The 21955-nt window shown below is 41.6% G+C and overlaps 1 long non-coding RNA gene across 2 annotated transcripts; it reads right to left on the bottom strand.

The window, feature by feature from the left end:
• Positions 1-785: 785 nt before the first annotated feature.
• LOC310635818 lies at positions 786-21210 on the bottom strand. 2 transcript variants are annotated; one of them, XR_014491531.1, is made up of 5 exons: positions 19959-21210; positions 19800-19849; positions 18241-18355; positions 2889-2993; positions 786-1633 (listed from the first exon to the last, which is right to left on the bottom strand). It is a non-coding gene; the product is annotated as an uncharacterized lncRNA (long non-coding RNA). The 2 variants fall into 2 exon arrangements; XR_014491532.1 differs by lacking the exons at positions 18241-18355; positions 19800-19849; positions 19959-21210 and adding exons at positions 14259-14338; positions 16842-17004 and having other exon boundaries at positions 786-2993.
• Positions 21211-21955: the final 745 nt, after the last annotated feature.

A 21955-nucleotide genomic window follows, 5' to 3' on the forward strand; every position in this document is an offset into this window, starting at 1 on the left:
CTTTAGATCGCGACGAAAGGAGCGAAGATCGGGCGCCATCTGGAGCTCAACCGGTAACTGATTCCATAGCTCCGGGGCACCCACAGAGAAGGATCTCCCCCTGGGGGCCACCAATCGACATTCTCTGATCGGTGGCACCCTGAGGAGGCCCTCTTTGTGGGAACGTACAGGGCGGAGGGAAGTTGATGCCGGCAGCAGGTGCTCCCTAAGGTACTCCGGACCCATGCCATGTAGGGCCTTAAACACCATTACTAGTACCTTGAATCTCACCCGGAAGACAACTGGCAACCAATGCAGCTCACGGAGCAGAGGTGTGACATGGGAGTATCGGGAGACTCCCAACACAACTCTTGCGGCTGCATTCTGTACCAGTTGGAGCCTCCGGGTGGTCCTCAAGGGCAGCCCCATGTAGAGAGAAAAAGAAAGTCCAGTTACCTCGTGAAAAAAGCACCTTTGGGAACATTACCCTAGGCAATTTTTTCAAAGATATGTCATCTTTCCATAAAAAATAAAGGAAATGTCTAAAGTAGGTCTGCAACCGCTGGGCTCCCAACTACTACTAGTGTGCAGCCCATTGGGAACTAGGCTGTGCAAGCCGCAGGCAAGCACATGAAACTTCATTTGTGCATTCGCACAGGAAACCATTCCCTCCCCCCCACTGTCACCGCTGCTTGTCAGTCTGTGAAGCCAGAAATGTTTAGACTGCTGGCCTAAAGAATTTGCATCATAGATAATCAAGACTGTATTTAGTAATGACAAACATAAAATATGAAATAGTATACAACTTTTAAAACATTGGCTTGCTTTTATTTGCAACATCACATTCTTTATAGGATCATTTAACTGAATTCCAAATACAGAGATTAAATAATAAAAAACACTTCCTTTTTTAAAGTGAAGTTATTGCCTATAGACCCTGAAAAGAAGTAATCGTGAATGAAGAGGAGAGAAATTGCTTATAAAGTTTTATTTGATGAAGTCTACTTATAAGGTCACTTTTGCTTCCAAGACCATCTTCATGATTTCAAAATTGAACATTTGTGGTTCCAGTGTTTTTTACATGAGCAGTTGATAAGGATATACTATGGTTACTACTCTTTCAGATACCACCGTTAAAGAAAATTTGAAAATTAGCTTAAAAAAACTAATTTCCAGAAAGAAAAGAAATTCAAATTTCCAGTATAATATTTTTTAAAAACATTTTCCTTTCAATATTGTTTTCAAAATTCCACATCAAATTAAGGACTTAAAGGGACATATAATGTGCTTATTGAATTGCTTACAGCTAAGTACTGAATCTGAGAGAGACATTTGGAGCAGCTGTTCATAATCACACAGTTATCAATTCAGAATCTGCATAACCAAATCTTCAAGATATTGGCATAAGGTCAAATGGGTTCATCTGTATGAACTGTGTTGTCTTCAGAAGTGTGAAACAACCAAAGCATCCCAAACAGATACAGGTGTAAGCCGGGATGGCATGGTTGTCGATCAGTCCAATAGCCCCAGCAACAATTACCATCTATTGCTGAGAGAGTAAAGCACTTCTGTTGGCTTTCATCTTCTCTAGCCGTTTAACTAGATGGCCATTACTTACTTCAAGTTCTTCGGTTTTGTCTAATGCTGAACGAAGCTGAAAAAACATTTAAAAGAGACATTTTATTCAAATTAAGGTATAGAGAATAGTAGCATGCTCCTTGACCTTCAGCAACAACTGTAATATTATGCCAGATGGAAAAGAAAGCTTGCTTGAAATCTTTTTCTGGAGTATCATTCAAATAGGATCAATGCCTACATAAAACATCTGGAAAACTTTTACAAATTCATTTTTAAGCTCTAAAAGTTTAAGATGTCTTTTTGCTAATATATTGTACAGGTCTACAGACTTAATCCTTCAGCTTGGATTAAAAGGACACCACGATTCCAGTTCATTTCTTCTGCAGGAATAAGGACACAATGTTTTTTTTTCAACTGAAGATCTGCTCTGACAAGCACTGAACAAAGAGTTCAGTTGGGACTGATGTCAGAATATTCAGCAATCAACCTTTCCTGATTTGAAGGTTTACCCATTACAGAATTTTTAGCAGTATTATCCACATATTACATTTGACAGATTCTGAAAAAATAGTGGTATGATGAAAACCAAATCCAGATTCAATATGCCTTAATCTAACAGTTGAGGTAGATTTTTTTAGATTAATAAAAATACATCATTCTTATTTTATAATAATTTTTTGGGTTGGCAAAAGGCATCAAAGGGAGAGACCTGTTTCTGAAAATTTATAATCAACATGAATTTCAATGTACAGTTGCAGCGTACCGGGGTCATGTGATCACGTTTTGCAACCTTCTGACAAGCAAAGTCAATGGGGAAGCTAATAGCTTTTCCTGAATAATCATCCTACATAGAAAAGGAACTAATAATATGAGATTATTAGCAAATTGTGTATCTTTAAATTGTGTTAGCATTGAATTCAGCTGTGTTACAGTATTTCATTCATTAATTTATAATATTATAAAACTTTGGGCAATATCTTTCATATTTTGTTTTTTCTTCAATTTTGTTTTGCTTTCCAGAACCACAAGTGAGGACTAATAAGATTCCATTCCCTTTTTAGTAAGTAAGCTATAGCAACTTGCTTTATCTCCTTTATTTAGTTAGTGTCTGAAAAGGGCTTTTTTTTAGCTTTTGCACATGCAGGAACAAAATATAAAATACTCCAATCTGCAGAAGGTAATTTTGGGGACATTATTCATGACTAGATGCTGTAAAAATTTTCATTTAATACAGAAAGGATTAGTCTAAGGTTCTATTATTCATGTTAAATTTTTACCTTTTTTATTCAATCCTTTTTCTGAATTCAAAAGTACACAGTAATGCAGATTACCTCTCTTTGGAGCTTACGTTTCTCTGCTTTCAATTCATCCTCTATTCTTTCAGCATTTTCTGCAGCTGTTTTATAGCGAACAACTTGACCTTCTAATTGTAACACCTATGATAGGAGAGTATTATTTATTTTAATAAAAATATATATTTTATTTTCATTTCAAAGGATTGTCTATGCAAAATAAACAAAATGAAATTTAATAAAACTCTAAATATAATCATAGCTTGAAAATAAATATTAACACATAATTCTAAAAATTTAAAAACACTACTTTTTAAGCTGCCTATGAAGAACTTGGCTTCCCAAAAATGACAGTGTTGATGTAAACATGGAATGATTGTCAGAATCCATATATATTTCATTTCTAACTATCTTCTCTGAGCTAAAACCAAATCTCACCTTCCACTGGATTATGCCATATTCGCAAGGGGGAGAGGGAATAGGCATGCAGGCTTTATTGCTTTTACTTGCTCCACTAAATGTAACCTTTTGTTTATTCGCCTTGTCTGCTATCCATTACAGTGTAACAAATTGCTTTCTATACTATGCATCTCTCTGAACCTTTCTCCCTTACCGGGCAACTAGGAAAAGGGGTGGGGAAAGAGACACAAACCTCCGGGATCTGGTTTATTTCTCCAAAGGAGGTGTGAAGAGCTGTGGAATGTTCATGCTGCAAACGGAACCGGATTGATGTTATTTTTCCTTTCCCACAATGGATTTACCACCTGGAGATTGGCCAGTCTGGAACTGCCCAGATGAACTGTGGGGTGGTGTTTGCTTGGGGACACTTTAAAAATATTGATCTGTGAGGGAACCCCTCAGATCCTATTATGCCTGCTATCTCCTATTTCTTAGTAACAGTTCCTGCTTGGAAGAAACTCTCTGAGAGTTTTGCTTTCTTAAGATGTGGGTGAAGTAGGTCCTGACATTAGACAGGATCTGCATTAATAGTCAACCTGGAAGGAAGAACCTTACAGGGCACTTTGCAAAAAAATACAGTGTTAAACAACAAGTCAGGGAAGGAAGAAAATCCCATGGAAAGGGAGCCTTTCCCCCAACCGAGATCCCAATAGCTATCGGGATCTGAAGCATCATACTCCTCAGGAGAAGAGGTGGTGGAGAGGTGTGACCACAAACCTCGGTGGTCGATGGGCATTGGAAAAAAGTGAGTGGGAAAAGGTATCGAGAAAAGTGAGCCTGAGACAGGGCAGCCACCAACCCTAATGGAAGCAAGAGATGGAGAAATCCCTGTACATTAGTAAGAGGAAGGAAATTATGCACCACACTCAGACTGGATCCTAGAGAAAGCTATTGACCTGATGAAAAAAAAACCTCAGCTCTCTTAAGGGAGGAGAAACCTGAGCCCCACAGCTGTAGCCCCAGGGACGTCCGCTGAACCCGTAGCTACCGCCTCAGTAGCCCCCACTCACCGCTGACCTGTAGATGGGAGGGAATGACCTCAGGATGGGAGGGAATACCACCAGCGGCAAATGCACAGATCCATTCAGATTCTCGCCGCTGGACGCGAAATTCAGGGGGGAGCCGCCACACTTGGGGTTTTTCCTAACCCAAGTCCTCACTTATATGGAAGAATACGGACAGGACATCCCCAGTGACAAAGCCTGCATCTGCATCATGCAATCTGCCCTGGACAGACTAGCACCAGACTGGGTGGTGAACCTGCATGACTCCAATGCCCCAGAGCTCAACGACTTCAACTGGTTCAAGTCCTCCTTGAGAAGGTGATTTGAGGACCCCCTGGCTGATTGCAAGGCCCGTGAGAGAATCAGAACAGTGAGGCAGGGCAGATGCCCAGTGGCTGAATATGCACAAGAATTCTGAGCCATTGCCAACAAGCTGAACTGGCCGGAAGACATCCTCCTTACCCATTTCAAAGACGGTCTAAACTACAAGCTATATGATGCTTGCCTGCCTTGAGGGGACCCACACCACCTTGATGACTGGTACATCCGGGCAGAAGAGGTGGAGATAGACCTATTGAAGAGGCACCGCCAAGGAAAACCATGGGCCCGCCCACCTCCTGAGCAGACGCACAAGCCAGAAAAACCACCGGTTATGGCCAAAAAGTCAATGAGCTGTTTCAAATGTGAGAGGGCAACCGTGCCGTAGAATGCCGCTCAAAAGCCCCTCAGTGGAAATCAGACCCATCACTGGCCAGGAGATCATGGAAGTCCCCAGCCAAACCAAAAGAACCCGCCATGAGGGCAATAGGAGCCTTGGTGGAGCAGTGGGCTAATGCCTCCTTAAGTAACACCAGCTGCCTGCAATTAGTGCAGGTTTGCATCCCACCAGGCTCAAGGTTGACTCAGCCTTCCATCCTTCCGAGGTAGGTAAAATGAGGACCCAGATTGTTGGGGGCAATTAAGCTGACTTTGTAATAATGCCGCTGGGGTGTGTGTGAAAGCCCTAATAAGCAGGCATATACATAGAATGAAGGCTACTGCTAAGCTTGTAAGCCGCCCTGAGTCTTCGGAGAAGGGCGGGATATAAATGGAATTTTTAAAAAAATAGAGGCGGTAGAATCCCAACCCCTGCCAAGGAAAGGGAGGGAACTCCGGCCAACACCACGGGTGGTGGACACCTCAGAGGACAGCTCAAAGGGCAAATCCCTGGTAAGTGGATCCATTCCACCCATCCTCAAGACAGTGACTATATTATCTCCCTCCATGCCCGAAGCTGTCAAAGTAAAGGCCTTAATAGACTCTGGCTGCACCCGCTGCTTCATTAGGCTGATGCTTGTGGGGAACTTGGCCATTCCGGTGAGGAGACTAAAACAACCAATCTCATTTGGCCAGTTAGATGGGTCCATAGCAGGGGGAGTGCCAGCTACCTTAGCCACCTTACCAGTCCACCTGTCCCTGGGGAACCATGGGGAAGATATAACATTTGTAGTGACCCCAGGCATGGAATACCCAATGATTTTAGGCCTGGAATGATTAAAGAAAAAGAAATGGAACCCCTGGGTAAATTAGAGTACAACAGAACTCAAATTCCCGAAGAGGGATTGTGCGAACTTAAAACCCCAAAGGCCCCCACCAACCCTAGGAAGGGAGAAAGCATCAGTGGGAGAAAAGAAGAAATACCAGAAATACCAGAAGAATACCGGGTCCTTGCTGAAGTTTTCAGTGAGGAACGGGCGGATGAGCTCCCTCCTCTCTGACCCAGGGACTATGCTATAGAAATCAAACCCGGGGCAAAACTCCAGAAGCCTAGGTTGTACTCCATGAGCCCTAAAGAGATGGAAGAGATATTCATAAATAAAAACTTAGGGGATTTATTGAACCTGCCGAACCCAAAGTGGCCACCGTGGTGTTCTTTAGATGGCACTTTGCGTTTGTGCATGGATTATTGTGCCCCGAATGCAATTAGTGAAAGTAATCTGTATCCCCTACCCCTCATGAAGGACGTTATCCCACCTATCAAAAGGAAGGATTTTTACCAAATTAGACCTAAGAGAAGTGTACTACTGCGTTAGGATTGAGGAAGGGGACAAATGGAAGACCGCATTCAATTGTCCAATGGGTTGCCACCAGTTCAAAGTTTTGCCGTTTGAACTGCAAGAGGCCCCCACAGTATTTATGCAACTAATCAATGAAGTGCTAAGACAGCACCTATTTAAGGGGTTCCTGGTTTAGATGACATCCTTATCTTCATTTAGATGACATCCTTATCTTCACTGAGACCAAAGAGGAGCATATTAACCTAGTCAGAGCATTTTTTTAAATAAAAAAGCGGGCTGCACACCTATATGCCAAATGATTGAAATGTGAATTCCACCAGGAAAGAATAGACTACCTGAGGTATTGCATATCCCAGCAGGGCATTGAAAAGGACCCTGAGAAAGTCAGAGCAGTATTAGAATGGGCACCACCCCTCACAAGGAAGCAATTACCAAGTTTCCTGGGTTTCACAAACTTCTACCACCAATTCACCCCTTTGTTCACCCAAATAGCCCCGCCCCTGATGAACTAGTTAAAAATGAGGGGGCAGGGGCAGTGAAACCTAGCCAGCCCTTGAAGTGGACAGTGGAATGCCAAGTGGCATTTGAGAGGCTAAAGAGACTTTTTTCTGCCGAACCCATACTGAGGCACCCGTATAAACCTTTCATAATACAGGCAGACGCAAGCAATGTGGTGGTGGGAGCTGTATTGTTACAGGAACATGTCGAGGGGGTACTGCAACTGTGTGCATATATGTCCAGGAAACTCATTGAGACAGAACAAAGCTGGGCTGTGTGGGAAAAGGAGGCTTATGTTGTGAGGTGGTCATTACTTACGTGGCATCATTTCCTTGAAGGAAATAAAATCCCTTTCCAAGTCTGGACAGACCACATAAACTTGGAAGTGCTAAAAACACCCAGAAAACTCACTCCTAAGCAAGCCTACTGGTCTCAGCACTTTCACTGATTCTGTTTCACACTTAAACACTTGCTGGGGGAAAGAATTTCCTGGCAGATGCACTGACTCACATGCCCCAATACAACAGCACACGAGCCACTGACTCTAAACCACTTATGCTTGAACAACTGGCAGCGCCAGTAACCACCAGGGCTCAAGCTAAAATAAAGCCACAGCTGGATAGCCAAACTGGAATTGAATTCCAAAAGTCCTTGGGAACAGATGAATGATTCCAGAAAAATAGACATGTGTGCACAATCAAAGACGGGCTACCCTGGGTGGGGGAGAAGTTATATATACCAATTTCATGCAGTTGTGCCATGATACAAAATCAGCAGGGCATCCTGGATTTGTAAAAATTTTACATTTATTTAAAAGGCAATTTTGGTGGCCATCCATGAAAAAGGACACAGAAAGCGACATGGCCAGCTGCCCAACATGCGCAATGGCTAAGAGGTTGCAAGGGAAGTCACCCGGACTGTTACAACTAGTGGCAAACCCCTCAGCTCCCTGGAAAGAAATATCCATGGATTTTATAGTAGAATTACCAGAAAGCAACAGGAACACTGTCATCTGGGGAGTTACGGATTTGTTTTCCAAACAAGTGCATTTTATCCCTTGCCAAAAGATTCCCACTGCAAAAACCTTAGTGAAACTATTTGTGCAGCACATTTACAGACTGCATGGGGCACACCAACGCATCATATTGATAGGGGAGTGCAATTGACATCAAAATTTTGGAAGAAATTTTTATCCCTCTTAGGAACCATTCATCCTCAAGGGAATGGCAAATCGGAACTCTCAAACTGAGTACTTGAGCAATACTTAAGATGCTTTATTAATTTCCAGCAAACAAATTGGACGGACCTACTCCCTTTTGCATAAGTTGCTTACAATAAGGTAGTCCACTCCAGCACAGGCTACACTCCTTTTCAAATAGCCACCAGTCAAAGTTTCAACTCTATGCCAGAACTAATCCCAAACAAACCGGAAATCCCATCGCTGAAAGAATGGATTGCACAATTGCAAAACACCTGGCCAATCGTTAGGAAAGCCTTAGATGAAGCTAGGCAAGCATACAAAGAATTAGCAGACAAAAAGATAGTCGAACCCATACCATTCAGTGTAGGAGAAATGGTATATTTATCTACAAAATACATAAAATCCTACAGCCCTGTAAAAAACTTGGACCAAAATATATAGGACCTTTTCCAATTAAAAGAATCATAAACCCAGTAACAGTAGAATTAGAACTACCCAAAAATCTTAGGCAGATACACCCATTTTTTCACTGCAGTTTGCTGAAAAGGGAACAACAGTCACCCTTATGGCCAAACGCCTCCCCCCTCCAATCATGGTTGAAGAAGAACACACTTCAAGGTAAAAGAAATCCCAGATTCTAGAAAGTATCATGGAGCAATTCAATACCTAGTAGCTTGGAAACACCTTCCCTCCTCAGAAAATGAGTGGGTCCATAAATGTCACATCAGAGCACTGAAGCTGCTAAAGAAGTTTCACACAGAATATCCCACCAAACCAGGCTAACATTTATATTTTTGTTTCCTCTACAGATGGATTTCTCCTATTTTTAAGGGGGGGCAGGATGTCAGCATTTATTTATATTTCTTTTCTAACTATCTCCTCTGTGCAAAAACCAAATCTCATCTTCCCCTGGATTCTGCCATTCCCAAGGGGGAGAAGGAACAGGCATGTGGGCTTTATTATTTTCACTTCCTCCATAAATGTACCCTTTTGTTTATTCTGCCTGTCTGCTATCCATTACAATTTAACAAATTGCTTTCTATACTAGGCATTCTCTCTGAACTTACTGGGCAACTAGAAAAGGGGGTGGGGGGAAGAAATACAACCCTCCAGGATCTGGTTTGTTTCTCTGAAGGAAGTGTGAGGAGCTGTGGAAATGATCGTGCTGAAAACAGATTATTATCTTTCCTTTCCCATGATGGACTTACCACCTGAAGATTGGCTGATCTGGAACTGACCGAATGAACTGTGGGGTGGAGTTTGTTTGGGGGCACTTTAAAATTATCGAGATGTTAGGGAATCCCTCAGATCCTGTATATTGTGCCTGCTATCTCCTATTTCTTAGTAAAAGTTCCTGCTTGGAAAATCCTGTCTCCAAGAGTTCCACTTTCTTAAGAAGTGGGTTGATGTGGGTTCTGACAATTGAGGGTTATCATGTCCCCTCCCCCCGCAACATTAGAAATATATCAAGAAAAGTTGTCTTGGTCCCTCACCGTATCTAAGCTTTAACATAACTCACTAAATAACCAGGGTGCCAATCGAAGAAGAAATCATGTTATTTTAATTGGTGACACTTGGTACCCATTCCATCGCTGTTCACAAGGCTTCTGGATGTAATTCAAGGTGCTGGCTATCACTTATATACTTTTCCTTGGCATGGGACTGAATTATTTGTGGGACTGACAGAAGAGAAATGTTGTGGTTCCTATTAAAAATGTTATCTTGTGAGAACAAAAAAGTGGATATTTTTACTATGCATTACTTCCCCCTATTGATATTGATAAATTATACCTGCCCCATAGAAATGTAGAGGTTACTTCAAATCAAACAAACTGTTGAAGATGAAAAGCATGCACTAAAGCAACTTAAAAAGCGAAACCAAAACAGTAACACTGAAATAATGTAAATACTAGCAAGGAAAAAGTATTAAATGGTCAATTTCTACAAAAGTTTGAGAGAAAATGAAAAGTAAACTCTGGTGATAGCTTACAACTGGAACATTAATAAGAGAAACTGAAGACTTGATTTTGGCTGCTCAAGAACAAGCTATTCAAACTAATGCAATCAAGCCCAGAACTGAAAAATCACCCAACGATTCTAAGTACAGACTGTGCAAAAAAGCAGCAGAAATTGTTGTTGTTGTTAGCTGCGAAGTCGTGTCCGACCCATCGTGACCCTATGGACAACATTCCTCCAGGCCTTCCTGTCCTCTACCATCTTCTGGAGTCCATTTAAGCTCACGCCTACTGCTTCAGTGACTCCATCCAGCCACCTCATTCTCTGTCGTCCCCTTCTTCTATTGCCCTCAATCTTTCCCAGCATTAGGCTCTTCTCCAGTGAGTCCTTCCTTCTCATTAGGTGGCCAAAGTATTTGAGTTTTAGCTTCAGGATCTGGCCTTCTAAAGAGCAGTCAGGATTGATCTCCTCTAGGACTGACCGGTTTGATCGCCTTGCAGTCCAAGGGACTCGCAGGAGTCTTCTCCAGCACCATAGTTCAAAGGCCTCAATTCTTTGGCGCTCAGCCTTTCTTATGGTCCAATTTTCACTGCCATACATTGCAACTGGGAAGACCATAGCCTTGACTATACGCACTTTTGTTGACAGGGTGATGTCTCTGCTTTTTAGTGTGCTGTCTAGATTTGCCATGGCTTTCCTTCCGAGGAGCAAGTGTCTTTTAATTTCTTGGCTACAGTCCCCATCTGCAGTGATCTTGGAGCCCAGGAAAATAAAATCTGTCACTACCTCCATTTCTTCCCCATCTATTTGCCAGGAATTGAGAGGGCCAGATGCCATGATCTTGGTTTTCTTAATGTTAAGTTTCAACCCAAGTTTTGCACTCTCCTGCTTCACCCGCAACAAGAGGCTCTTTAGTTCTTCTTCACTTTCTGCCATTAGAGTGGTATCATCTGCGTATCTTAGGTTGTTGATATTTCTTCCGGCAATCTTAATTCCAACTTTTGATTCATCTAGCCCTGCCTTTCTCATGATGTGCTCTGCATATAAGTTAAATAGGCAGGGCGAAAGTATACAGACTTGCCGGACTCCTTTCCCAATTTTGAACCAATCAGTGGTTCCATGTCCAGTTCTCACTGTTGCTTCCTGACCCGCATATAGGTTTTTCAAGAGACAAATAAGATGGTCTGGTACTCCCATCTCTTTAAGAACTTGCCACAGTTTGTTATGATCCACACAATCAAAGGCTTTAGCATAGTCAATGAAGCAGAAGTAGATGTTTTTCTGGAACTCCCTAGCTTTCTCCATGATCCAGCGTATGTTGGCAATTTGATCTCTAGTTCCTCTGCCTCTTCGAAATCCTGCCTGTACTTCTGGTAGTTCTCGATCCACATACTGCTGAAGTCTAGCTTGTAGGATTTTAAGCATGACTTTACTAGCATGAGAAATGAGTGCAATGGTGCGATAGTTTGAACATTCTTTGGCACTGCCCTTCTTTGGAATTGGGATGTAAACTGATCTTTTTCAATCCTGTGGCCACTGTTGAGTTTTCCAAATTTGCTGGCAAATTGAGTGTAGCACTTTTACTGCACTGTCTTTTAAGATTTTGAACAGCTCAGCTGGAATACTGTCACCTCCACTAGCTTTGTTGTTGCTCAGCTTTTCTAAGGCCCACTTCACTTCACATTCTAGGATGTCTGGCTCGAGGTCAGTGACCACCTCATTGTGATTATCTGGGACGTTAAGCTCATTCTTGTATAGTTCTTCTGTGTAATTTTGCCACCTCTTCTTAATCTCTTCTGCCTCTGTTAGGTCCCTGCCATTTTGGTCCTTTATCATGCCCATTTTTGCATTAAACGTTCCCTTCATCTCTCCAATTTTCTTGAAAAGATCTCTGGTCCTCCCTATTCTATTGTTTTCTTCTATTTCTTTGCACTGTTCATTTAAGAAGGCATTCTTATCTCTTCTAGCTATTCTCTGGAATTCTGCATTTAATTGGGCATATCTTTCTTTTTCTCCCTTGCCTTTCGCTTCCCTCCTTTCCTCAGCTATTTGCAAAGCTTCCTCAGACAGCCATTTTGCTTTCTTGCATTTCTTTTTCTTTGGGATGGTTTTGGTTGCTACCTGTTGTACAATGTCACGAACCTCTGTCCATAGTTCTTCAGGCACTCTGTCTATCAGATCTAATTCCTTAAATCTATTTGTCACCTCTACTGTATATTCAACAGGGATATGATTTAATTCATACCTGAGTGGCCTAGTGCTTTTCCCTACTTTCTTCAGTTTAAGCCTAAACTTTGCAACAAGAAGCTCATGGTCTGAGCCACAGTCAGCTCCTGGTCTTGTTTTTACTGACTGTATGGAGCTTCTCCATCTTTGGCTGCAGAGCATATAGTCAATCTGATTTCTGTGTTGACCGTCTGGTGATGTCCATGTGTACAGCCGTCTCTTGGGTTGTTGGAAAAGAGTGTTTGCTATGACCATCGTATTCTCTTGACAAAATTCTATCAGCCTGTGCCCTGCTTCATTTTGTACTCTAAGGCCAAACTTGCCTGTTATTCCGCTTATCTTTTGGCTTCCTACTTTAGCATTCCAATCCCCCATTATGATAAGGACATCATTTTTTGGTGTTAGTTCTATAAGGTGCTGTAGGGCTTCATAGAACCGGTCAATTTCATCCTCTTCAGCACCGGTGGTTGGGACATAGACTTGGACTACTGTGATATTTAATGGTTTGCCTTGGATTCGAGCTGAGATCATTCTGTCATTTTGAGGATTGTATCCCAGTATTGCTTTTCCTACTCTTTTATTTACTATGAAGGCTACTCCATTTCTTCTGAGGGATTCTTGTCCGCAGTAGTATACCTGATGGTCATCTGAATTAAATTCACCCATTCCTGTCCATTTTAGTTCGCTGATACCTAAGATGTCGATGTTCAGTCTTGTCATCTCTTGTTTCACCACGTCCAGCTTTCCTTGATTCATGGATCTTACATTCCAGGTTCCTATGGAGAAAAAATCTTTACAGCATCGGACTTTCCTTTCACCACCAGACACATCCACAGCTGAGCGTCCTTTCGGCTTTGGCCCAGTCGCTTCATTCTTTCTGGCGCGCAGCAGAAATAGTAGATCATATATTTGGCTCATGCAAAAAGATTGTACATACTCATTATAAACAATGACATCAATTAGCAAAATAATTCACTGGCTCATCTGTAAAAATGATCATATGCCAATAATGAAAAATTGGCACACCAACCGCATTGATGTTTGGAAGAGTTGGAAAAGTAGTAAAAAAATGACAGGTTAAAATACTGTGTGATTTCCGAATACAAACTAATAAAGTCTTGCCTCATAGCACACTAGATTTAATTCTGGTTGAAAAAAGGAAAGTATGGATAACTGATGTGGTAATACCAGGAGATAGCAGATTACAAGACAAAGAATTGGAAAAGAGTGAAAACTATCAAAATATGAAAATTGAAGTTGAAAGCTTATGATATAAACCAGCTGTATTGGTCCCAGTATTTATCAGCACACTGGATGCCATATCAAAAATATCTTGGACCAGCTTAGAAAATCATTGCATTGCATTGACAAAATTTTCATCTATCAATTGCAAAAAGCCACATGGCTTGGATCCACACATACAGTATGCCGATACATTACAATATTTTAGGTTCTCGGAAGAACTCAATAGGAATGAAGGCCAACATCAAATAAAGAAATATGCTAGGGTTTTATCCTATCCCAAGGATTACAGAAGTCCACAACAGCTGCCCAAAACTACTTCAAGAAAGGTGTAATTTTGGGATTCAGCTTTTAGAAAGTTTCCCAAATATTTCAGTCCTCATTTTTGTTAAGGTTACCTACATGAAATACTGGATGGCTATCTATAAGGGATATAACAGATTTCCACACTGGGCCAAGGCTTGGACTAGAGAGGTCTCTTCCAACCGTTCCATTCTATGAACAAGCATTCGGATCCAGAAGCCAGAATATGGCAACTCACCATAAATTACTTCAGAATATGAATCAAATACCAGTTATCATATATTAGCAGTTAGTTAATATATTTAGAATTAAAAATAAAAAATAAACAGTATTGACTAATTTCATAGAAAATGGTTTTGAAGCAAATGAGCTGAGACAACCTAATTTCTCCTCTAACACTTTTAGATAAAAATACAAACAACTGAATCAAACCAGGTAACTCAAGAATGCTACCAAAACTTACATTCTGTTCCAGTGCTGTAATCTCTTGTTCAGATTTTGCAAGCTTAAATTTGAGGTCACTGATTTGTCTGTTTGCATCTCCTAAATAAATAACAATATAAAATCATGTCTGACATCAAAATAATTCTCAAATACAGTAACTCCTTTAGCATCCATTAGCATTCATAAGGTCTTATCTTGCGGCGATGAGGACGGAGAAGTCTAATTACTTTGCTGCCCTCATCGCGTCCGCAGATAATCGCCTGGCCGCCCTGTTTAGGGTGACTTGCTCCCTCCTTAACCAGGAGGTGAGGGAGGATCCCTTACAGCAGGGGTGTCAAACTCAATTTCATTGAGGGCCACATCAGCATTACGGTTGCCCTCAGGGGGCCGGGTGGGTATGGCCTACTGGGTGGGCGTGGCCTACTGGGTGGGCATGGCTAGAGTGCATATGGCCTACTGGGTGGGCGTGGCCAGCTCTATATCGTTCTCATCAAGGTTGCCTATGGGGGGCCTGGGCAGGAGTGGGACAGATCTGAGGGTTTCTGGCAGAAGGAGGGTCTCTGGGCCAGGGCCAAGGCAGTGGGGGCCGTTCCCTCACTGTTTCCAGGATGGCTTCGCGGGCCACATGAAACCACTTCGCGGGCCGGATCCGGCCCCCGGGCCTTGTGTTTGACATGTCTGCCTTACAGGGACGAGCCGAGGAATTTAGTCATCATCTGGCAGACAAAATCGCTCAGATCCGGGCCAGTCTGGACTCTGACTGGGCAGAGTCTGACGTGGAGGAATCGGACGGTCTTGAGCATGTTATCTGGACTGAGTTCGATCCTGTTTCCCCTGATGATGTGGACAGGATCATGGGGAGGCTGAGCACCACCACCTGTTTGTTGGATCCGTGCCCCTCCTGGCTGGTTTATGCAGCCCGGGAGGAGACACGAGGCTGGTTCCAGGCAGTAATAACTGCTTCTTTGAAGGAGGGTGTCTTCCCTGCTGCCTTGAAGCCAGTCCTAGACCCGGCTGTTTTCAATAACTATCGTCCAGTCTCCAACCTGCGCTTTTTGGCGAAGGTTGTTGAGAGTGTGGTGGCACATCAGCTTCCTTTGTTCCTGGAGGAAACTGATTATCTGGACCCGTACCAATCGGGTTTCAGGCCCGGATACAGCACGGAGACGGCATTGGTCGCGCTGGTGAATGACCTCTGGCGGGCTCGGGACAGGGGTTGTTCCTCTGTCCTGGTCCTATTAGATCTCTCAGCGGCTTTTGATACCATCGACCATGGTATCCTACTGCGGCGTCTCAGGGGGGTGGGAGTGGGAGGCACCATTTTACGGTGGTTCTCCTCCTATCTCCTGGGCTGCTCGTAGTCGGTGTTGACGGGAGGGCAGAGATCTACCCCGAGGCCTCTTGTTTGTGGAGTTCCTCAGGGGTCGGTTCTCTCGCCCCTCCTGTTCAACATCTATATGAAGCCGCTGGGTGAGATCATTCGTGGTTTCGGGGTGGAGTATCATCAGTACGCTGATGATACCCAACTTTTTCTTTCCACCCTGAACCAACCCAGTGATGCCCTCGCCGTGATGTCCTGTTGCCTGGAGGCAGTCCAGGTCTGGATGGGGAGAAACAGGCTTCGTCTCAATCCTGCCAAGACTGAGTGGCTGTGCATATCGGCATCTCGGGTTAACCAGACCATTCCACCTTTAACGATGGGGGGGTGAGGTGTTACCCCCCGTTGATAGGGTTCGCAACTTGGGCGTCCTCCTTGACTCCTGGCTCAACTCTGAAGATCATATAGGAGCCGTGACCAGGGGGGCTTTTGCCCAGGTTCGCCTGGTGCGCCAGTTGTGACCCTATCTGGACCGAGATGCCCTACGCACAGTCACTCATGCGCTCGTGACCTCCCGTTTAGACTACTGCAACGCTCTCTACATGGGGCTGCCCTTGAGGACCACTCGGAGGCTTCAGCTGGTGCAGAATGCGGCTGCGTGAGTTGTAATGGGGGTTTCCTGATACTCCCATGTAACACCTCTACTGCATTGGCTCCCAGTTGCCCTCCAGGTGAGATTCAAGGTGCCGGTGATGACCTATAAAGCCCTAAATGGCAAGGGTCCGGGATATCTGAGGGAACACCTGCTGCCGGCATCAAGCTCCCTTCGTCCAGGGCGCTCCCACAGGGAGGGTCTTCTCAGGGTGCCGCCGGTAAAAGATTGCCGGTGGATAACACCCAGGGGGAGGGCCTTCTCAGTGGGTGTGCCTGCCCTTTGGAACCAGCTGCCAGTGGAGCTTAGGACTGCCCCCGACCTCCGTTCATTCCGCTGGGACCTGAAGACCTGGCTCTTCGAGCTCTCTGGCCCAGGCTGAGAATTTTAATTTTAATTTTAACTGGGGTTTTTATTTGTTCAGGGATTGATATAATTTTTTAAATTGTTTTTAACTTTTGTATTTTTCGTTTTAATCACCCTGTAAACCACCCTGAGTCCTTCGGGAAAGGGCGGTATATAAATAAAATAAAATAAAATAAATAAATAAATAAATAAATAAATAAATAAATAAATAAATAAATAAATAAATAAATAAATAAATAAATCACACAGCTAAGGATGTTACCCACCAGCAGATGGTTCTCCCTACCTCTTCAGATTTCAGTTAATACTTCCCCTTATTTCGAGAGGATTCTCCCAGTGCTCTCAAGCAGATTTTTATGTGAGGGAAGAAGTGAGGAACTAAAGAGAACAGAAATGAATCAAGATCACCTCTTTCTCCAGTCTCTCAGAAAAAATATCAGCTGGATGGAGACTGTTTTAGGATAGAAGGAGCACTTCTTGATGTTTGGGGCTCACTGATGGACATAGCTGGAATTCTGAGATTGTGTATTAAGTTGGTTCTTGATCAAATAACTGTGGGCAGTCAGAAAGTTTTAAATTACCCAAAGTAAAATTAATGATGATTGCCACCATTCACTATAGCTGCCCAATTCTTATCAGCCTTAATTCCTATGTTGCTGCCAAATCTTGCCTCTACAGCATCTGAATTGTTAGGATGCAGGACAGGATACTGTTTATTTTCTGAAAGGCCAAATATATGAACTTGGTACTGGGCATCATTGCAACTTTTCTACCACTCTTCCCACCCAATTGGGCATGACACAATTGCTCTTCCCTTCTACAAAGGCCAACTTTGAGTATACAGCTGATTAGACTTCAGAAAAACTTTTTTTCCTACATTTTTGTGTAAGAGAAGAGAGGAAATTCCATGTCAGAACCCATCTCAGCCCACACCTTAAGAAAGCAGAACTCTTGGAGACAGATTTTTCCGAGCAGGAACTTTTACTAAGAAATAGGAAATAGTAGGCATAATAGACAGGATCTGAGGAATCCCCTCACAGATCGATATTTTTAAAGTGTCCTCAAGCAAACCCCACCCCACAGTTCATTCGGTCAGTTCCGGATCAGCAAAGCTCCAGGTGGTAAGCCCATCGTGGGAGAGGAGAAATAACACTCTGTTAGCAGCAGGATCATTTCCACCCCCCTCATACTTCATTCGGAGAAACAAACCAGATTCCAGGTGGTTTCATTCCTCCCTTTTCCACCCCCTTTCCTAGCTGCCCGTAAGATAAGAAGGAATGCCTAGTGAGAAAGCAATGGATTATATTGTGATGGATAGCAGGCAGGCATAATAAACAAAGGTTACATACATGTAAGGGAGGAAGTGAAAGTCATAAAACTCCATTCCTGTTCCCTCTCCCCCTTGGGAATGGCAGAATCCAGGGGAAGATGAGATTTGGGTTTAGCTCAGAGGAGATAGTTAGAAATGAAATATAAATGGATTCTGACATGCCACTCATTTGAGACCATGCTAACTCCAGCAGTTCAGAATTACAGCTCAGAAAAAAGCTATTGCATCTCTGCATAAATAACTGAGAGGCTTATTTCATCTGATATATTCATTCTGTAAATAGAAAAAAACTAAGTACTAAATTTAAAAAAAAATAAGTTGGGGATTAACCTTACTTTGAAGATCAATCACATGCATGTCTGGGCCATTTTCTAGGACTCCATCTTCCAAATGTAACTTCTCAATTTTACTATTTTGTTTCTCTTCCAGTTGTCTCTTTAATTTTTTAATCTGAAAGCCATAAAAAATCAATCCAAGGAGAAATGATCCAATTTACACAAGAATAGAATCATTAGAACTTTCAGAAGATTACCTGGTGCCTCTGTTTTGGTTTATGAAAGAGTAATTATAAAAGAGGAAAGCTTGGAAAATAGCAAGAGAATTTTCAGCTTATGCAGAAGACATTAGTAACATAACACTGAAGAATAATGATGGCTACCAATCTTCCCCTTTCAAAAAATACTGAAAAGATTTTGGAGACACCAAATTCAGTTATCAGGATAGTTAGTAATACATTGCACATCTTTTTAAATGAAAAACTGAGACAGCCAGTTTGGTCTAGTGGTTAAAGCACCAGGCAAGAAATTGGGAGGTTGTGAGTTCTAGTTCCACCTTAAGCATGAATGCAATTGGGTGCCTTTGGGCCAGCCATGCACTCTCAGCTCAACCCTACTCATAGTGTTGTTGTTATGGAGAAAAAAGGAGGGAGCATTAGGTATACTGCTCAAAAAAATAAAGGGAATACTTAAACAACACAATGTACTGTATTTAATAGTAGGATGTATTATTTTTTGTTCCCTTTATTTTTTTGAGCAGTATACATTTGCCATCTTGAGTTATTTATAAAAATAATAAAGATTCGATAAAAAAAAACTCTTAACAAAACCCTCCTGATCCAATAGATACAGTAGTTTCATATTCTGCTATTTCTCTCCTACAGATAAATCAATAGTATATTGTACTATATAGAACAATATCTGGAAAATAATTTTTTTAAAAATCCAGAACTAATATCTATGTTATATCAACAAAAGTTTGCAATAATTCCAAAATCTCCTAGGTTTTTCAAAGTGTTCCTTGGGAAGAATATTTAAAAGCCATGAAGCAAAAGATGGAAAGAATAAGAATCTTGGCTGATGCTACAAGTCATTTCTACACCTGCTTAATTTTTACATGGAAAAACAGAGAGCTTCCAGTAAGACAATTTGAATGTTATTTGGTGGAGAGTGGCACAAATTAATGATAAAGCAGATGGAGGAAGCTACAACAAAGACACAAAAGCATTTAATTTTTTTTAAGAACCCCATTTTTAGCATTCAAATTACAGTTGCTAAACCTATATAAACTATATTCAGTCCAAATTAGAGAATTTTAATTACCTTGTATTACTTTTTTCATGTTTCATTAAATTGTAAACTGCCTAGAGTTGCTTATATCAGTGAAATGGGTGGCATAAAAAATTAATAATAAAAATATAAATTAAAAATAATTTAATTTATAAATTTATTTAAATGATATATTTAATTTGTAATTAACTCAGTGAAGCCATTTCATTTGTAATTAACTCAGCGAAGCCATTTTCACTCCATGAAAATCTAGCATCTAAATCAGCAGCAGTTTATGAGCCAACAATGAGTATACTGAAACATACTAAAAGTATTCAGCTCTTATTTACCTGTTCAAGTAAAAATTCTCGCTCATCCAGAAGTCTTTTAAGTCTACTGTCTATAAGAGAGAACAAAAAGTTACAAAACACTTGATGTGTTACACATTTTTAAAGAAAGGTAATGATGAATGTTAGTGGGGCAAACGATAAATGAAATTATGCACGTACCATGGTAAACGATGTCACAGACAGGGCTGGGAAGGGATTTTCAGCCAAGGAAGGTTATGCCAATCTCACAAAGCATGCTTGTCACTTCAGTAGAAGCACCCAGCAGCATGCAAAGAACTATCTTCTATTGTTAGCATGCAGGTATTCTATGGTCAAACACTGGAATACAAAAATCTCACAAATCTTTTATTGTTCAAATAATATATAATTTTACAATATAAAATGTAAAACACAATAATCAAACTGCATAGTTCAAATGTCATGAAGGGGACCTCAGATTATGTGAGAATATAAATCTAGCACATATCTACAACATTTTTGTGTGTGGAATGGTTCAGTATTGCAGAGGCCACCACATAATCTAGAAGGGGGTGCATCCTCTTTAAGATGCTGCAGACAACTGCATTAATTTATTTTGCTGCATGCTTCAAGGCACTTTCTGGCACCAGAATTCAAAGCATTGCACAGCCCTACATTCTGATACATTCAGACACAGTATAAAACCTCTTAATGTTTTTCATAAACTGGAATCTAACACTTGCTATATGATGGTTTTAGATTTTTCCACATTAAAAGATTTGTCAAATGTAAAGGGTCTCCAAAATTTGCTACTATTTTCAATTGTATAAAAATAAGTCTAGATTTCAAAACATCCATTTTATTTCAAAATGTGAAATGTTACCCATTTTATACAAAATAATTGCAAAAATGAAGCCGAAGGCAGATAGCTAAACTGGAATAGAATTCAGGAAGTCTTTGGAAAGTGATGAATGGTTCCAGAAAAATAGACATGTGTGCACAATTAAAGATGGACTGCCATGGGTGGGGGAGAAGCTATATATACCTGCCACCCAGAGAATCAATTTCATGCAACTGTGCCATGATACAAAATCAGCAGGACACTTTGGGTTTGTAAAAACCTTACACTTAACTAAAAGGTAATTTTGGTGGCCATCTATGAAAAAGGACATAGAAAGCTATGTGGGTAGCTGTCAAATTTGCACAAAGGCTAAGAGGCTGCAAGGGAAATTGCCAGGACTGTTACAACCGGTGGCGAACCCCTCAGCCCCATGGAAAGAAATAGCCATGGATTTTATCATAGAACTGCCAGAAAGTAATGGAAACACCGTAGTCTGGACTGTCACAGATCTGTTCTCTAAGCAAGTACACTTCATACCTTGCCAAAAAAATCCCCACTGCAAACAGCTTAGCAAAACTCTTCTTACAGCATATTTACAGATTGCACGGGGTACCACAAGAGGGGTGCAATTTACGTTGGCATTTTGGAAAGAATTTGTATCCCTCTTAGGAACCACCCAAGGACTGTCATCTAGTCACCACCCTCAAACAGATGGGGCTTCTGAACGACTTAACGCTGTACTTGAACAATATTTAAGATGTTTTATTAATTTCCAGCAGTCAAATTGGACGGACCAACTGCCTTTCACAGAATGCAGTCCACTCAAGCACAGGTTACACTCCTTTTCAAGTAGCTACAGGCCAGAGTTTCAACCCAATACCAGAACTAACCCCAAAAGAACCGGTCATTCCCGAACTGAAGCAATGGATTGCTCAATTACAAAATACCTGGCCAATTGCTAGGAAAGCATTAGATGATGCCAAAAAAGCATACAAGACACAGGCAGAAAAAAAAAAGAACCGATCCCACACCATTCAGGGTAGGAGAGATGGTATATTTATCCACAAAATACCTGAAATCACTCCAACCCTGTAAAAAACTAGGACCAAAATATATTGGACCTTTTCCAATTAAGAAAATCATAAACCCAGTAACAGTTGAATTAGAACTACCCCAAAATCTTAGACGAATACACCCAGTCTTTCACTGCAGTTTAATAAAGAGAGAACAACAATCACCCCTATGAACAAAAATCCCACCACCACCACCACCCCATCATGGTGGAAGGAGAACAACATTTTGAAGTGAAAGAAATCTTGGATTCCAGAAAACACCACAGAACGATACAATATTTAGT

Source organism: Vipera ursinii, assembly GCF_947247035.1.
Source record: "Vipera ursinii genome assembly, chromosome: 1".
Lineage (NCBI taxonomy): Eukaryota > Metazoa > Chordata > Lepidosauria > Squamata > Viperidae > Vipera > Vipera ursinii.